This window comes from Uloborus diversus, chromosome 3 (assembly GCF_026930045.1).
Source record: "Uloborus diversus isolate 005 chromosome 3, Udiv.v.3.1, whole genome shotgun sequence".
Taxonomy (NCBI): domain Eukaryota; kingdom Metazoa; phylum Arthropoda; class Arachnida; order Araneae; family Uloboridae; genus Uloborus; species Uloborus diversus.
In genome coordinates, this window is record NC_072733.1 from 152,276,257 (window position 1) to 152,294,716 (window position 18,460).

Here is an 18,460-nt window from a genome sequence, read left to right on the forward strand (position 1 = left end):
TGCTGTAGCCAAGTGACAAAAGTTGCAAAAGTGGAGACTTGTGGAGTGCAAAAGCTTTGATTTCATTATCGTTTCGATCATCCTGTTTTCTATTTGCCGCGCAGGTAAAAGTAAAATCCACGAAAATCTTTCAGGGTAGATGACGCTTTGGAATATTTGGAAGCTTGCAATGAACAATGCATATTATCTGCAAGTAGTTTTTTTTTTTTTAAAGCTAATCTAATTTTAATGGGAATAATGAATCAGAGCAGAGTTATAGTTTTAAAAATGACGCTGTTATTTTACTCCGAAATGACTTAAATTTTTATTAATGTTTGGTCTGATATATGTGGAGGAAACAATTCTATAACATATTTATTTTTCATTCTGCTATGTACATAATAAATAATGTATACAGTATGCCCATAGATCCCTTAACACCTATCTTAATTTCAGAACGGTTGCTGCGATCTTTATAAACGTGGTGTCTAATACGTCTAGCAAATCAGACATGGGCTACCCAATGAGTCCGCTCACAGCGCCAGCTGGTGGAAAACTGTAGAGTTAGCATCCGTACCTCGGAAAGGCAACAAGATAGAGAAAAAAACTTAATAAAGACACCTCATTGACTTAAATGTGAAGAATAGAACCGTTAAAACGTGCATTTGATTTCGTGATTTCACGCAAACGTCCCAGATTGACGTTTGTGCGAAGTCACGTAAACTGGACAGCAAGAGAAATAGTAATCTTCCGAGTAAAATATGACACGGAAATGTCAAATAAAGGTATCATTAATTACCTGTATGTTACATATTTTTACTGGTTTCTCTCCAGTTGAATCCCCCCTACATACATGCATACATACTAGGGTGGTCCTTATTTTTAAAGTTGCAGATATTTTACGCGACGCCCCCTCAATTTGTTCCATTATACAAATAAATGATCCTTGCAAAATTTTAAGTCAATCCATGAATATTAACACGTGCCCCTAGGGCCCCCTTCTTTGAGTTTCGAAGAAAAAATTGCAGATTTTCTCATTTTTATTAAAAAATATTCTAATGTTTTATATTTAAAGTAATTTTGAACTGCTATAAGTGCTGCTACTTCCAGATCGACCATTCTCTCACTTTCATTCTGTAAAATTTAACATGTTACAGAGGGTACATGTACACCAATGGCCTTGGGTCAGGCATATCACTCTTATGCGCTTGTTCCAACCAAACGGCAGGGGAACGTTTCTTCTCACCAAGATGGACACAAGGGATAGGCCATTAATGAGTGGCCATTAATGAGTGGCCTAAGCCATTAATGAAAGATCTTTGTCAACAACAAATTGCCTCCTCCAGGCTTTGGGGGTGTTGATTTACAAAATTCCCTGTGTATGTAATAGGTGTGGCAAATAGAGTCGCAAGGCTTCAATGGTATAAATATGTACTGCCCAAAAGCGTAGTGGTAACAGTTGGAAATGACGCAATGGATATAAGGCAGTACGAAAGAGCTAAAGTTGCCTTTTTTTACGCATATCATCTCGCCTTGCGTGCGTGGCTGAAACAGCCTCTCGAGTTTCGTTCAAATAGTGAATGTAAAGATGGCCCTTTGGAAGGTTAAGTGCCGATAAATGTTCCTCGCTAAGATGTGAAGTCTCGGCATCTCATTAGTGAACCAAGAGACTATCAGAATCTACTGCCAGACTAAATTCATCGCTGTGTCGGAAGTAGAGGCCCCATGGACCAGACCTGGGAGCTAATGAACGCATCGGATGGTTGGAAATTGTAAGTCTTGTGGCCCGTGAAAATAGTAGCAGGAATCGGAGTTCGGAGCTACCGGCAGCGGGCAAATCCTCAAATCATTCAGCCTACGCTAGATCTTTGAAGCAAGGTCGAATTGGTGCCTTTTGTACAGCGTGTGAGATTTTTAGTGTTTGATGCCTCGTCGTGGAATTCAACCCCTGTGAAGTAATGTTTTAATGTATTACATAAGAACTTTTTAATTTGTGCAAATTGTGGTATTATGTTGTCATAGGCGGATGTTATTTTAATGTGTGTGAAATGCAAATTTCATATTAGTTAATTTTAAGCAGAGAGTTATTTGGGCTTGGTGCTTTTGTAAATATGTATAGGCGGAAACTCTGGCCGTGTGATAACTAATGTATTTTAACTTTTATTGGGGGTTATTTTTAGAGTTAGTATTTGATCAAGGAGTAGTTTTAAATTCTTTTAAAAGCACTATTCTTGTAATTGTATTTGCGTTATAATGCTGCATCTTAACCATGCCACCTAGTAAGAATAAAACTGTTTCTTTCTTTAAAGAATTGTAATTAATGTGATCTTGGGTATGTTTTTTGGTGTTTCGCGTAATGTACGTTTCGACAGTACAAATATAAGTAATTGCAATTATATTTTAATTCACTGTTCTTTAGTTATCAACATACCTAATGCTTATGCAATTTGTAATTTTTAAGATATAAATTTCGAAAAATCCTCGATTACTCCTAACACAAAAATATACTGTATTTTTCATAGCTAAAATATAAACTAAAAAAAATATTCAGATCGGAACAATGTAGAAATCTATACTTCAAATTAATTTTCTTCTATTTCAGTACATAGTCCTTTATTATCATCAAATTCTTGCGATTCACAAGATTTAGAAACCGAAATGGGTATATATTCTAACCTGTTGAACTTTTCTTTCCAAAGCTGGTTTACCACAATGCAAAAAAGCTTGACAACTATTGATATCTGCTCGCCTTTCATCACTGTTAGACAAATGCCATATTAGGAATAAAGATGTTGTTCATTTATTTACAGCCTACGTAGATGCAGTAAATTTAAATCCAAATTACCTAGTGATCAATCGTACATTCCTTAAGAAAGTAAGAGAAAATCTTCGAGAGGTAAAATTAAATTTCATAAATTTAAATTTAGATTTTGTAGTTATTCATTGGAATACAAAGCTGTATCCATATGTAACTGGAAAAAGGACACCGACTGGATTACCATGATAGCTTCAGGTCCTAATATTGAATAGTTTCTCGGAATTACTTAGATATTTATTCAGTTGTATATGATATCTTAGACGATAGCTCTTTATTGCTAACTGTTCTAGCTGTAGTGTTTGATACAACAACTTGCAACCGTACAACCGTATAAATTGTGCATGCAACTGTTTAGAGCAAAAACTGAACGATGATATATCACATTTGGATTGCAATCATCATGCACTTGAAATCCTACTGCACACTGTAACAAATTTCGGAAACGTTTCTAGATATATCGGAAACGTTTCCGAAATAGTAGGAATCCTTCATCCAATAGCGAACTCCTCAATATTCAGAAAGCTTTTTGTTATTTCAAGATATCTAGAAGCGGAAGTGATGACGCAACGCTTCGAAACCTATTTCATCCTTCCAACACAGGCGACAATGAGTCGGAAATAACGAGAACTTCTTTTTTTCTTATCTATGGTTGCTGCAGTCAGCAACTGTGCAGCATTGGAATGCTTGTTATTTCATGTCTAGAGAGCAGTAAAATGTGTCGAAACTAATTTTACGCCTTTGCATTTTGGACTGCCCTTGATTTTTTAGACGATGTACGCAGCTATTAAGTTAGTTAATAACCATTTGCTTCTTTACAATTTCCAATGCGACCATAATTAGATATATATTGTGTGTTAAAGCGTGAATAGTTTTAACACCCGTGTTTATACTTAATGAAACGAAACCCTTTGGATTACTTATTCAGTTGTAATGGAGGTACTTAGATTTTCTTCCGCTCATGTTCACTTGTAAGTATTAATGAATATTTTAAAACATGTTGTTATATACATTTATATTTTTGTTGATTTGCATTTGATGAGGCTCCAATTGTAACTGTTTTTGGGTTTATCGAATTAATTTAAAGTTATCCTACATACCTATGTGCGCGTTGTACTATGTGTTGTAACCAACTGAAACTGATTAATTACGCTAAAGAAGTAAGATTTATATTTGAGAAGCAATCACAGAAAAGTTATTTCGAAATACTTGGATGTACATACATTTTGGTTCAAAAAGAAAAAAAAATCAATTGTTTAATTCATTAGAAATATGGTAATGCAAATATTTTCTAGTATTGTAATATGCTTCACAAAAAATGTGCAGGTATAATTTATCTTTTTTTATTATAATTTATTCATTCATTTAAAAATATTTATACCATTAGAAAATGACCATGTTATTTATTAGTAAGAACATAGTTATGAAATTAATTCATCTGCTTATTCATTTTGTTAAATGTGGTTAACAATGAAAAAATTCCTTGACATTAGTTCCGAAAATAACATTTCCTTCGTGGATATACTAGTTTAATGTAGGACAGTCAGGAGGAATGAGTCAGTGGCAAAAATGGAACAGCTGCATTTACATGCTGAAATAAAAAGTAATATTATTTCATGTCATCGTTTTAAAAGTGATCAGTTTTTAAATACTATGTTATTAATATGCAATGCACATATGGTGAGAAGACGAGGGGCATTCACCACGCAGACTGTGCCATTGACATTTTCAAGAGGTTGCTTTTTTTAAGGTGGGGGGCGCTTTATATCATTTTATGGGTGCACCATCACTCTTATGGTGTGGGGGGGGGGAACTCTCGTATATATGAAATGGAATAATCATGTAATAGAGTTCAATGTTTTAATAAATAAAATATATAATGCATTTTGCGCACACTCTAAATCAGTAACCTATTTTGATTAAGTATCTATATTTGTGATAAACTGGAAAAGGGCAAGAACAGAGGAATAAACCCGAATGGTTCCAGCAGGGGGACTTTGGTGTCATATTTAAATTCATTAATTTCTCTGTTGGTACTTTTCGGTACACTTTGTTCGTCAAAGAAATTGACTTGACGTGAACGAATTTCGGAACGCAAAGTGTAGGTAAGTTCTGTCAAATTTTATCCGAAAATAAAAGCTATCAAGTTTGATACAAGATATGTTTTTAAGTTCTGCATTAAAAATACAATATGTTGATAATTTTGTCTTGAAAATATTGAGAGAAAAACTGAAGTTTAATATTGTTTAACAAACAATCCCACTTCTGAGAAAGTACTCCCCATCCCTCCTCCGACGATTTTGTGATTATGAATGAAACTACTAAATTATTTCATAAATTTTCAAAAATTTATAACTGTGCATATGTTATGCTGTTAACCATGCTATTTGTCATTAGAAATTCAGAAAAAAAATCCACGAATGATTCTAAAATTGCTTGTTTCATTGCTCTTAGATATGAAAGAATTGAAACTGATATGGCATGCAATACTATTAAAAAAGAATTATTTTTTTAGAAAAAATCACGGAAAAAGGATTCCGAAATTCTCAGAAACGTTTTTGAAAATTGTTTGGAGAATTCCGAAATACTCGGAAACGTTTTCAAAACTTTCATGAACCACAGCTGCACAGAATACTCAGAAACATTTCTGGAAATTACGGAAAGAGGATTCTGAAATATTCAGAAACGTTTCTGAAAATTATAGAAAGAGGATTCTAAAATACTCAGAAACATTTCTGGAAATTATAGAAAGAGGATTCCGAAATACTCAGACACGTTTCTGGACATTACAGAAAGAGGATTCCGAAATACTCAGAAACGTTTTTGAAAATTTCATGAACCGCAGCTGCACGATATACTCAGAAACGTTTCCGAATTTTTTTACAGTGCAGAGTGTGTCCTTGAAGAAGTTCTTTCCTTTCTTAGCTCTAGATCCGATATTCATTTATTTAAGCTCTTCAAAATTTTGTGGAAAGATCTCCGTCATTCAGAAGTTATAACATTTCAATCAAGTAGACATACCATTTAAATTCGAAAAGACGAAGTTGATGACATATTATTGCTCGTAAAAAGCGGAAGTGAGAAAAATTACAGAGAATTCTCATAACTTGCAATAATATTTCCTGGTGAATTTCCTCCTACAGGGATATGTTTTCGGCAATCTGGAGCTTATCCCTGAGCCACATGGGTGGAAAAAGGAATTTTTGTTTGAAAATTTTTATATTTAGGAAACAATTTCAATTGATCTTACATGAAAAGAAACCCCTTCAATGCTGTTTTACAATTAAAAGCTGTATGAAGACATGGTTTTTCTCAGTAACCCAATCGAGGCTTCTTTAAATAATATAATATGTATAAAAAACTAGTAGCGTACAAAATGACGACAAACATGTAAGGTCAGTTGGGGCAAGTGCGGCTTAGGTTAATAATCAGAAACCGGAAATATATGAAAAGACTGCCGTCCTCTGGGTAGCTTGGTAAACGTTATTACTTTGCACTGCGTGCGTTATTTCGCGCTACTTGAACGGTAACTCTACTCCCTCCCTAGTTTCCTAACTTTTCTCATTCCCACTTTTTACAGTGCCATGTTGTTATGATTCGAGAAATCATCGCTTCTTCTGTTGTTGTTCTCACTTTTTCGTGCTTCCAAAACGTAAGTACAACTATTTCATGTCTGCTTTTCGTATTTTTGAAGCTGAGATTTATTATTTTTTACTTTCAAATCAATTAATTTTAGGGTTGCACTTGCCCCAGAAAATTATACGACTGGGAAAGTGCGGCCCGAAAAAAAGGGGCAAGTGCAGCCTCGCATTTTTTGGGGCTGCACTTTCCCATTAATCTGGCAATGTTATTTTATGACAGATAAAATTTGTTCACAACGATTTAATGAAACAATGTAATTAATTTATAATTCTTCCGAAATTATTCGAGGAGGAAGAAAGTGACGATAATGAAAATATGAGTTTAAGGGAAGATTTACATGATGAAATGACAGTCGAAGAAATGATTGCCACAGAGTAAAAACAGCAAGAAGATATCATTCAGTGGGGAAGGCATCCAAAGGAGAGAAAGGTAGGCGACTGGGCTCTTGTGAGATTTTCTACAAAAAAGATGACTAAACATTTTGTAGGACAAATTACTAACATAAATGATGATAATTTCTCTGAAATTAAATTTTTAAAGTTAAAACCGGCTGGAAATTATAGCACTGTGTTTAGTTATCATTCAAGAGACGACGTTAGCGAGATCCAAGACGACGACATTGCATCAATCCTTCCAAATCCCTCTTCAGATCGTAGAGGAAATTTGATATTCCAAGTAACGTTTTCAGAATGTAATACAAATTAAATTGTTAATTAGTATACTTATTTATTGTTAATTACTATACTAAGTGTACTTATACAAAAAAATATGTTCAAGTTCGCCAAAGACATGTTACCTTTTGTCAGTTGTATAGTTACCTTTTGTATTATTAAGTTAATATTTTATAAGTTCGTTGATGTTCAAGTTTTAAAGATTATTCCTTGGGTATGCAAGTTTTGTTTTTGTCTTTTTTAAGCTCATTAGCATAATAAAAGTTATCTTTCATGTTCCTTATTTAATTTAAAATAAAAACTTCATAATTTTGTTTAATAATCCATTGTTCCTTGAACGTTCTTCATTTTACATTGACAGGTTTCGTTAGGAAAAATGTAATAACTTCCCAATAAATAGGTGAAAATTAAAATAAAAAAATCGTTTTTAATCAGGAAAAAATACTCTATTGATTCCACTTGTCCCTTATTTTCTCAAACGGTTTAAAAAAAATTCAGATAGGCGATGCTCTTGCCCCACTTTTATTGAGAAAGTGCGGCCCTAGAGCACAATAGTTTAAAATGTTTTTTTCAACTTTATTACCTGCAATGATTTTAAAAGGCTCATGTCTCGGGAAACACACTAAAACAGGTAACATACGAAATAAAAATTAAAAAATTTGTATCAAGTCTTGTAATGTCTAGGCCTTTCGAACTATACAATTTAAGGGCTGCACTTCCCCCAACTCACCTTAGCAGAAGCAGTGATTGGAAAATTCATAAATCATTTATGGTATTTAGGGAATAAACTAGTAGTTTAGTCCGTATTGGGTGAATGAATTAACTTGAATGAAAATAACAGTCCAAAAAATGCTTTTGGTAAGGAAGACGTGTTTGATGACTGTTTAACAAATTTCAGATAACAGCACATGATTTGGAATACTTTCTTAGTAAAGATCTTCCTCTTTATAGAATCAATTACAAGTGAATAAAACTGTTTGATAAGTTACAAATACTAGAATATTTTTTCCTATTTGATCCTGATTCACGGCAAAATGAAGGAAGCTATTTAAATTGAAGAGAGATCGTTAAAATACTGAATATTGTGAATGATACAACTGAAAGAGGAGCACAATATTAATCGAAGAATTTCACAACTAATTTACCAAATATGAGTCACAAAAACAATTTATTTTTACAGACCGTCCAAGACTATGAGAAAAAATACACACTATCGAGATACATTGAGAAAAGCGTATGATTAAGGAAAAATTCTAAAGCATAATTTCATTCTTATTCAACTTAAAATCTTCAGATGATATAAAGTAATTAAAAAGATTAATTTCAGTGCTAACTCACTGTGAAAGTATTTTGCAAACCTAGGAGAAACGATGTACTGGGTCTGAAGTAAAAACTCGAAGATTTGTGGGACAATTATCAAAAGTGTTCAAGTTCAACGGCCTAGGGGCACGTGTTATTATTGACCGATCGAGTTCAAATTTTGCACACGTTACTTTTTATTATAGTGTCACAAAACTAGGGGGCGTCACTTGTTGAATTCCGGAAATTTTTTTTCCCATATAAATAAGGACCACCCTTATACATACATACTGCTGTGTATGTGTATAATGCAAAAAAACAGTCAATCTATTGAGAAGAGTAGTCGTTGTGTGGCCTTTAAGTGAAGAGCTTCGTTTAATTGCTCTCAGGCATGTTTCAAAAGCTGTTCAGTTATCGTGGCCTAAAATCGAGGTATTTTGAGCAACATTGCCGGGTTTTTTCCCTTTAGATTCCAGAAATATTTTTATTTTACAATAAATGTGCACTATAAACCACTTTGTTGGAAATGCAATTATACTTTGTTGCATTAAGAACCCTGAACCCACCACAAGAAGGTAGCTGCATTTTTTGCTCAATCCTGCCCTTCCCATCTACAGGATTAAGAAGGATAAATGGTTAAACGAAAATAATTAAAAAATAACTCACAATTACAGATACAATATAGTTTTAAATAAGTTTCTACGTTTGGATCAAAGCTTGAAGTTGGACTTTGTGACTCAATTTTCACACTGATGATCGCGAGCGTAGTTTTTCATGTAAATACATGTATCATATCATTCCTAGATACCAACTTAGCGACTCATTAACCAGTTTTCTAACCCTGTCAACAGCCGGAATGTAAAAGAGAAACATTCACTGAATTATGGATACAGCTTTAACAGTTTATTTTATTATTATTTTTTTTTTGTAAAATTAAATGTTATCACTTTAGAAATAACTCAATAGGTGTTTTAAAAACTGACTTAAAAAAGCGAATAAAGGTAATTGTGAAAGCTTCTGTTAAGGTGTGCCAACGGAGGGCAGGGGCTGCATATTTTCCAAGCTAAACTACTAATGACATGAAGACGCTTCTAGCTTATAATTTGAAAAAGTATGCTTCTATGGTTCGATAAAATTAAAATTTAAGTAAAAGAAGAAACTCTTCCGCTTTGTACTCTTATTTGAAGATACAAAATCTGCAAGTCAAATGTTTTAATATCTTCTAAACATCAATTCAAAGAAATGCTTCCTTTGCCATTTTTGAAAACTAGTTATTGGCCATTGGTAAAATATAAAGAAATTGGATTGCTGTTGAATGTACAAGACGAAAAATTACCCATCAAAACACTATGATTACAAGAGAATTTATTCCACCAATATTAAGATTTGAAGCTTCTAACTACAACAGTTAATTCACTGGTGAACATACCTACTTTCCTCCACTTCAGTGATTAAGAGAAAAACAAGAATAATTTATCATTTACAGAAACTAAAAATTCGTTTAAGTATGCATTCTTAAAATTCCTATATCACACTCGGGCTGTTGAAAGGATTGTGAAACTGACTAGCGAATCTGCAGAAATGTATTTGAATCAGACGCAAGAGATGGATTTATATAAAAAACGATATGTGCGCAAACATCAATGCCCTAAGTTAGTCATAGGGCCTACTTTAAACCTCGATGCAAACGTAGAAACATGTTTAAATTCATTTAGTTATTGTCAATATAAGTTATTTTACAAATGTATACGTAAGTGTTGCAAAAAACTTTGGAAATTGCAGGGTGAAACACAAAGTACTACCACCTACTTGTGGTGGGTTCTGGATGATTAAATAAAATATAGTTGAATTTCCAACAAAAAAAAACGTATAGTAGACATTTAGGGTGAAAAAAATATAACTAGAATTTAAAAGAAGAAATACTGCAATAAATAAGCTTAAAACGTCAATTTTTGGTTAATATCACGAAACTTTATGGCTTATGCGCAAACAAAAAACTGTTTAGAAATTTAAATATTTTCAAAGATATATGAAAAGAGTTATAAAGGAAATCATTCTAACGGCGTTAAAACAAGTATTTTTAACATTTGGAATTTTTATACAATTTTTTGAAAATTGACCATTTTTTTTACATATCCAAAAAAAAAAAAAAAAAAAATCCTGCGAAAATTGACCATTTTTCGCAACCAATGTGCGTTCTGAAGACTTAGATACTAAATTTGTTTTGCTATTTTGCCCACATTTAGGATGGCAATACACATCTATTTTTGCTATTAGGAGTTGCTTCTCGAACTTATACCTTTATTGGACTACAATTACGAAACACAGTCAAACCCGCTTCCTGGAATATCAGTTAAAAGAATATCCCGCTTACATAATAAACCATTAGTGTACCAAACTGTTGTAATTAACCATTTTGTTCCCGGATATAGGGATATCCCGCTTTAGAATAATTTTTTTGTGGCAATCGGCTAATCCAGTAATAGACCAAGAGCTGACCCCCCAAAACGCGATTTATCTCTTTTATGGCTTGTGGCCGGTTAAAATAATAAAAAATGCAATGAAAAATCTTTGGCTCTAATCCCCCCCCCCACTAATTTTGGGTCAAACGGCTGCATGGGTGGATGAAAGGTCAAAAAAAAAAAAAGAAAAATATTAAAATGATGAGTTAAATGGCTAAAAATTATATAATAACATTAAATTAATAAGAAAAAACACGTAGCAAATTTCTCCCCCAGCTATGTTGGGGCGAACGTGATGCCCCCCAGGGGTAACGTATCGATTATTAAACTAAAAAAAAACGATCACTTTCGTGGGGGGAATTTTACAGGGTATTAGTTTCATTATTTTGATAGCCAAAAAAAATCCCCCCCCCCAGTAACTATGGGTCAATTTGTCAAAAAAAAATTTTTTGTTCCTCTTTATTTGGTTCAAGTCGAGTATTATTCAAACTTACGCATGACTGTTTAAGATTCAAAAAAACCCCAAAGTTTGAACGTTTATTCGTTAAAAAAAACTCGTAGCAACCCCCCCCCCCACCTATGGAGGGGGGTTGCTACGCGGTGCGCGGTTTTACAACGTGGTGCCCCCCTCCCAGGGTGAATTATCGGTTGATTAAATAAAAAATGATCACTTTCGTGGAGGAAATTTTACAAAGTATACATTTAATTGTTTTAATTGCAAAACAAAATCTCCCCTCCCCAGCAATTATGAATCTACTCTCTGCATTGCCCGGCGTTGCACGGTCTACCTCAAAAATGTACGTGTATTCGACGTTCCAAGCATTTTATACAATTATATAAATTTTCCCGTTTTCATTACATTTCTTATTGCTGCTCCACTCCTATTAGTCAAAGTGCAATGTTATATAGCCTATAGCCTTCCTCAATAAATGGACTATTCAACACAAAATGAATTTTTCATTTCGAACCCGTCGTCCCTGTAGACAAGAGCTGAGCCCCCCAAAACACGGTATATCTGTTTTATGGCGGGTGGCCGGCTAAAATAATAAAAAAAATGTAATTAAAAATTTTGGCTCTAATTCCCCCCCCCCTCCCGCCCACTATTTTTGGGTCACACGCTGCGTGGGTGGATGAAAGGTCAAAATAAAAGAAAAATATTAACATGATAAGTGAAATGGCTAAAAATTATATAATAACATTAAATTAATAAAAAAACCACGTAGCAAATCCCCCCCTCCAGCTATGTTGGGGCGAATGTGGGACCCCCCTCCCCAGAAGTGAATATCGATTGTTAAAATAAAAAAAAAGATCACTTTCGTGGGGTAGGGGATGGGGAACTTTACAGGGTATTTGTTTAATTATTTTGATTGCCAAAAAATCTCCCCCCGCCCAGTAACTATGGGTCAATTTGTCAAAAAAAATTTTTTTGTTTCTCTTTATTTGGTCCGAGTCGAGTACTATTCGAACTTTCCCATGACCTCTTAAATTGTAAAAAAAAAAAAAAAAATGCAATTATTTATTCGGTAAAAAAAGCAGGTAGAAAATCCCCCCCCCCAGCTATGTTGGGGCGAACTTGTTGCCCCCCCAGGAGTGAATTATCGATTGATTAAATAAAAAAAAAAGATTACTTTCGTAGAGAGGGGGGATTTTCTCAGAGTTTACATTTGATTGTAGCAAGAAAAAAATCCCGCTCCCCCCAAAAAAAAAATTTTTTTTAATTTAAATTAGAAATTTTGAAATATTTTTCAAAATGAAAGGAAGCAATTCAGCGTCCGTACATCTGCTTCTACCCTTGTGTGCTCAGCATAAAAAGAAAGAAGGGGAAAGTATACGCCTGTGATGATTTCTTCTTGCTGTTTCGAGGGTAGTTTCGTCAGTGATCAACTGTAGCCAATACAGTGAAGTCGTTATAGCTGCTGGTTTTTCTTTTCGAAGCACGCTGTACCGCATCCTTAAACTGAAAACGTAAAAAAATCCTTTTTTCAAAAATAAATTTTGATGTTTTTATGTTATGAGTGTTTTAAAGGGTAATTTTAAGTGTAGCCAGCCATTAGATAAAAGATTGAATGTCTTGACAGAAACTTTATTTGAAGGAATAAAAGTTTCAAAGATTCAAAAACACTGAAAACTGAGATTACGTGATTTAGATTTTTCCGAGTTCTTAACAGAAGCAGATTATCGAGATTGTAGGAACATTTTTATCAAACTAGATAGACACTATCACAACCAATATGCTGAAGGTAAATAAATCTATATGAATTACCAAATTATTATTTTAAAAATTCATTTAACTCATCGGATTAACGCATTAAAATTTACAAGTAAAAAAAAATCGTTGTTGCAATTTTAACATAAAATCACTTTTGTTTGTGAAATAAACTCATAAATACTGGGGTAGGGGGAGATTTTTTTTTGCAATTAAAACAATTAAATGTATACTCTGAAATTCCCTCACGACAGTTATTTGTTTTTTATTTAAACAATAGATAGTTCACCCCTGGGGGACACCACATTGTAAAACTGTGCACCGCGTAGCAACCCCCCCCCCCACACACAAATAAATGGGGGGAATTTGCTACGAGTTTTTTTAACGAATAAACATCCAAGCTTTGTTTTTTGCAATTTAAGCGGTCAGGCAAAACTTCAAATAGTACTCGACTCGGACCAAATAAAGAGGAACAAAAATAAAAAATTTTTTTGACAAATTCATCCATAGTTACTGGAGGGGGAGAGATTTTTTTTTCAATTAAAACAATTAAATGTATGCTCTGTAAAATTCCCTCCACGAAATTGATCATTTTTTTAAAATTTAATCAATCGATAATTCATCCCTGGGGGGAGCACCACGTTGTAAAACCGCGCACCGCGTAGCAACCCCCTCCATAAGTGTGTCTGTGGGGGGGGGGAATTGCTACGAGTTTTTTTTAACGAATAAACGTTCAAACTTTGGGGTTTTTTTGCAACTTAAACAGTCATGCGTAAGTTCGAATAATACTCGACTTGAACCAAATAAAGAGGAACAAAAAAAATTTTTTTTTGACAAATTGACCCAGAGTTACTGGGGGGGGGGGAATTTTTTTTGGCAATCAAAATAATGAAACTAATACCCTGTAAAATTCCCCCCCCACGAAAGTGATCGGTTTTTTTTAAGTTTAATAATCGATACTTTACCCCTGGGGGGCATCACGTTCGCCCCGACATAGCTGGGGGAGAAATTTGCTACGTGTTTTTTCTTATTAATTTAATGTTATTATATAATTTTTAGCCATTTAACTCATCACTTTAATATTTTTCTTTTTTTTTTTGACCTTTCATCCACCCACGCAGCCGTTTGACCCAAAATTAGTGGGGGGGATTAGAGCCAAAGTTTTTTCATTGCATTTTTTATTATTTTAACCGGTCACAATCCATAAAAGAGATAAATCGCGTTTTGGGGGGTCAGCTCTTGGTCTATAAGGGAGCTGACCAGAAATACTCACAGTTTTGAGGATATAAAATTCTTCCGAGACATCTACATAAAGAAATGTTTTTTTTTTTTTTTGAAACAATTCACTTGGGTGTGTTAAAATACAGGGTGTTTCAAAAAGAATTACCCGATTTGAAATGCGTATATTGTGAAAACTATTGAAAATAGGCCCTAATTTTATATTACATGGATAATAATAAAGCTTTTTTACATAAAAAATTTAAGGTGCTAAATATGTCCATATTCGGATGCGCGGCACACGGTAGTCGTATTCGTCCTAAACTTTTGCAAGCATGTCTGCATAACTGCTTCCACTGCTTGCACAAACAACCGGTGTCTTTGAATCGTGTATACCATCTTTTAATGCTCTTTCAGGCAGGAGGTTTTTGGTCCCGACACTTCACCCTCACAAATTCGTCCCATACTTTTGCAAGCATGTGTGCATCGACTGCTTCCATTGCTAAGAAAAACAACCCGTGTCTTTGAATCGTTTATGGGTCATTCTTCAAAAAGTGTAACTTTTCTGGCACACGCCTTTTACAGTAAAAACGTTAAGGAACAATTCATTTAACAATGATTTTTAATTTCATCAAAAATATATCTATTTAAACCTGCCAACAATAATTTAATAATAATTTTAATTTTAGTATATTTTTGGTCCAAATATGAATTCTCACCTCCGTGGCATGTCACACACCTTGTGTGACTGTTTATGTTGCTTAATATCTTGTTTAATTAAAAATATATACTTACTTATTTATTATTCCCTTCACAAGTGTCTCAAATTCTAATTGTTTAAGTATATTCAATTTTTCAATATTGTGTTTCAGTTCGTTTCAGAAGATTATAAGTTATGTCACACAATAAAATCTCATCTCCATTTTCTAAACACAAAATGCCATTCCTCATTAACACGTGGCAGTAATGACATAAAAATTTATTTTCCAACATACAGAAGTACCCTTCTTTATTTCCAGCCATAGTTGAAGTTGTGAGATTTTTGTCGAAAAACAAGAAGATAGAGTTTGCTTTAAAAACTTAGTGTGGTTATTCTGACTTCTCACCTCCGTGAACTTGAATTTCAGGGATGTAAATTAATGTTTAAAAAAAAATGAGGATAAAAGTGACATTTTTGAATACGCATTGTAAGTAATAAAGAATAAAATTAGATATCTGTTGTTGTTTTTCACAAATAGCAATATATATATTCTGGTACTATTTGGTGGTTTAACAGAAGTTCTGGAAGTCTTGGATTTTTTTCAAGAACGTGAAATGTCGGAACTCTCAAATATTTTTAAAGAGGCCAAATTGTTGGAGCACGTCTAGCTGAAGCAAGTGTAACTGAAACATTTCACTTTTTTGGCGCATCTAAAAGTACAGTATCTAAAGCCATGATAGTATACACACAGCGCGGTAAGACAACGACGGCAAAGCAAAATAGTGGGCGGAAAGAGAAGCTCAGTGAAATAAACCGACGAGTATTGAAGTGGATTGTAATGTCTAAAAAGCGAACACAACAGCAGCAAAAGTGACCACAGAAGTCAATCACCATATAGAGTCACCAGTGTGAGCGATTAAAGTTAGAAGGACACTCTTATAAACAGAACATTTACTGCAGACTAGCGACTCCCTTTCTTTTTCAAGTGTTTCCATTATTTTGATAACTACCTGTACAACAATAATAGGCATTCTACCAAAATTATAAATTGCCAGTATATCCTCAAATTTACTAAAAACTATTTTTAAACATACATTTGAAACTACTAATTAGGCCGTACTTTAATTAAAAGAGCTTAATATTATCTTTTCACTAATCATTAAAATAGCTGATTTTTTGCACAATTAACAAAAATACTACTTTGATATTAAATTGGCCTCGATTTTTAAATATTAAATTTTTTTTTCTTTTTTTTAATTTCCGTGAACAAGACATTTTTTAGTTCTTTTATTTATGAGTAAAATAATTGGAACTTAGCTGGGCCAATGTTTAATGTTACTTCTAGTAGGTAACTATTTCGTGTAAGATTAAAAAAAAGAAAACAAAAGGTTTCGAAATTGAAAAGTATTTGAGTTCAAAAGTTACAGTCGAGATAAACATAAGGCTTCCAATAGCTTGCCTGTATTGATCATTCGAAGTTAGAAGATTTTCTTCTTTTTGCAAACTGTAATAATTCGTTTCCATTGGTGTGCTGGTTGGTTTAGCATCATCCAATCCAAACTGTTTCACAAGTTGATCGATTTTATTTTTCTGTGAGAGCATAAAACTTCCGTCTTTTTTTCTGTTAACTTCCATGCCTAGAAAATATTTGGTTTCTCCCAGTGATGTTATTTTATAACTTTTCTGCAAATCACCTATTATATTCTTGATTAACTTTTCTTCTTTAGCTGTTATCAAGATACCGTCAACATAAACGATTAGATTTATTCTATCTTCATTAGTTCCTTTTGTAAATAAACAGGGGTCAGCTTTGCTTTGTGAGAATCCGAGATTCGTTAATGTCTTTTCCATTTCAATATTCCAACATCTTGCAGCTTGCTTTAAACCATAAATTGATTTTCTTAGCTTGCAAACTTTGTTTTTATGATTTGAATCTTCAAACCCTTCTGGTTGTAGCATATAAATTTCTTCGTCTAGTTTACCATTCAGGAAAGCTGTTTTAACATCTACTTGATACACTTTCGCCTTGTTAATTGCTGCCCAACTAAGAAAAGTGCGAATTGTTGTATGTCTGACGACTGGCGAATATGTTTGATCAAAATCAATTTTGTACTTTTGTGTAAAACCTTTTACAACAATTCTTGCTCTGCATTTCACTTCTTGACCGTTTTCGTCATATTTAGTTCTGAAAATCCATTTGTTTCCAACTGCACGTTTTCCTTCAGGTAGTTCGGTCAGTTCATAGGTATCATTTTCTTTTAAGGACTGTATTTCTTCTTTCATAGCTGCGAACCATTTTTCTTGCTCCAATTTTGGTAATCTCAGTACTTCAACAAAAGATTGTGGATCTCTATTTTCATGTGACATTGGAAGATTTGTTTCAGCCTTGTATATCAACCTTTCTGGTGGAATACCTTTTGTTTTTCTGCTTGATCTCCTTTGAAGATTTTCTTCTTCCTCTACTTCTTCTACTCCTTCATTTGTTTGCTCATGTTCTTTTTCTAACACTTCTTCACTGCAGTCTTTATGTTGCTGAGGCAGATTAAAGTGAACTAAATCCGATTGATTGATGTAATAATCTTCTGCTTCTTCCTTCGACTCATGTATCTCTTCAGAAAATTCTACTGTTCTGCTTACTGCTATTTTTCTTCCACCTGTATAGATTCTATATCCTCTACTTCTCATACCATATCCTACAAAGGTTCTTTCTATTGCTTTTTCATCAAGTTTCCTCCGTTTCTGTTTGTGAACGTACATGTATGCTTTGCATCCAAAAACTTTCAAATGACCCAAATTTGGCTTTTGTCCGTTCCAAAGTTCGTAAGGGGTCTTCGGAGCTGCTTTTGTAGGCAATCGATTTTGAAGATAATTTGCTGTTGAAACTGCTTCAGCCCAAAAACTTTTTGGTAACTTTGAGTTTATAAGCATAGCAATAGTCATTTCAAGTAGAGATCTGTTTTTGCGTTCAGCCGTTCCATTAGAAGACGGTGAGTAAGGAACTGTGGTTTGATGAGAAATTCCTAGCTCTTTGAAGTAATTTTCCATTTCTTTGTTACAGTATTCTCTTCCATTGTCGGATCTTATTGCTTTAATCTTCATTCTAAATTTATTAGTTGTTGATGATACATATTCTTTGAATTTATCGAAAACTTCATCTTTTGAAGAAAGAAAATACACATAAGTATACCGCGAATAATCATCAATAAAAGTTAAAAATATCTTTTTCCGCCTAAACTTTCAACTTGAAATGGGCCTGCTAAATCACTGTGGATTAAATTTAAAATCTGTTCTGATCTATAATTAGCATTCTTAGGATATGGTTTCTCCGTTAACTTAGCTTTAATGCATGTTGAACAATCTAAGTGCAGGACATGAATTATTTGCGAATCGCTAATATTTAGGCAAATTAAAGCCCTAGCGTTTCTATCACCTTTATTTCATTTTTCATCTACTTTTTCCGGTTTTGCT

At 33.6% G+C, this 18,460-nt stretch overlaps 1 protein-coding gene across 1 annotated transcript in view; it reads right to left on the bottom strand.

Annotated features, from left to right (window-relative positions):
• The window catches only part of LOC129219191 (voltage-dependent calcium channel subunit alpha-2/delta-3-like), a 284,460-nt gene that overhangs the window by 265,455 nt on the left and 545 nt on the right, over positions 1-18,460 (bottom strand). The gene's annotated exons all lie outside the window — the stretch shown is intronic.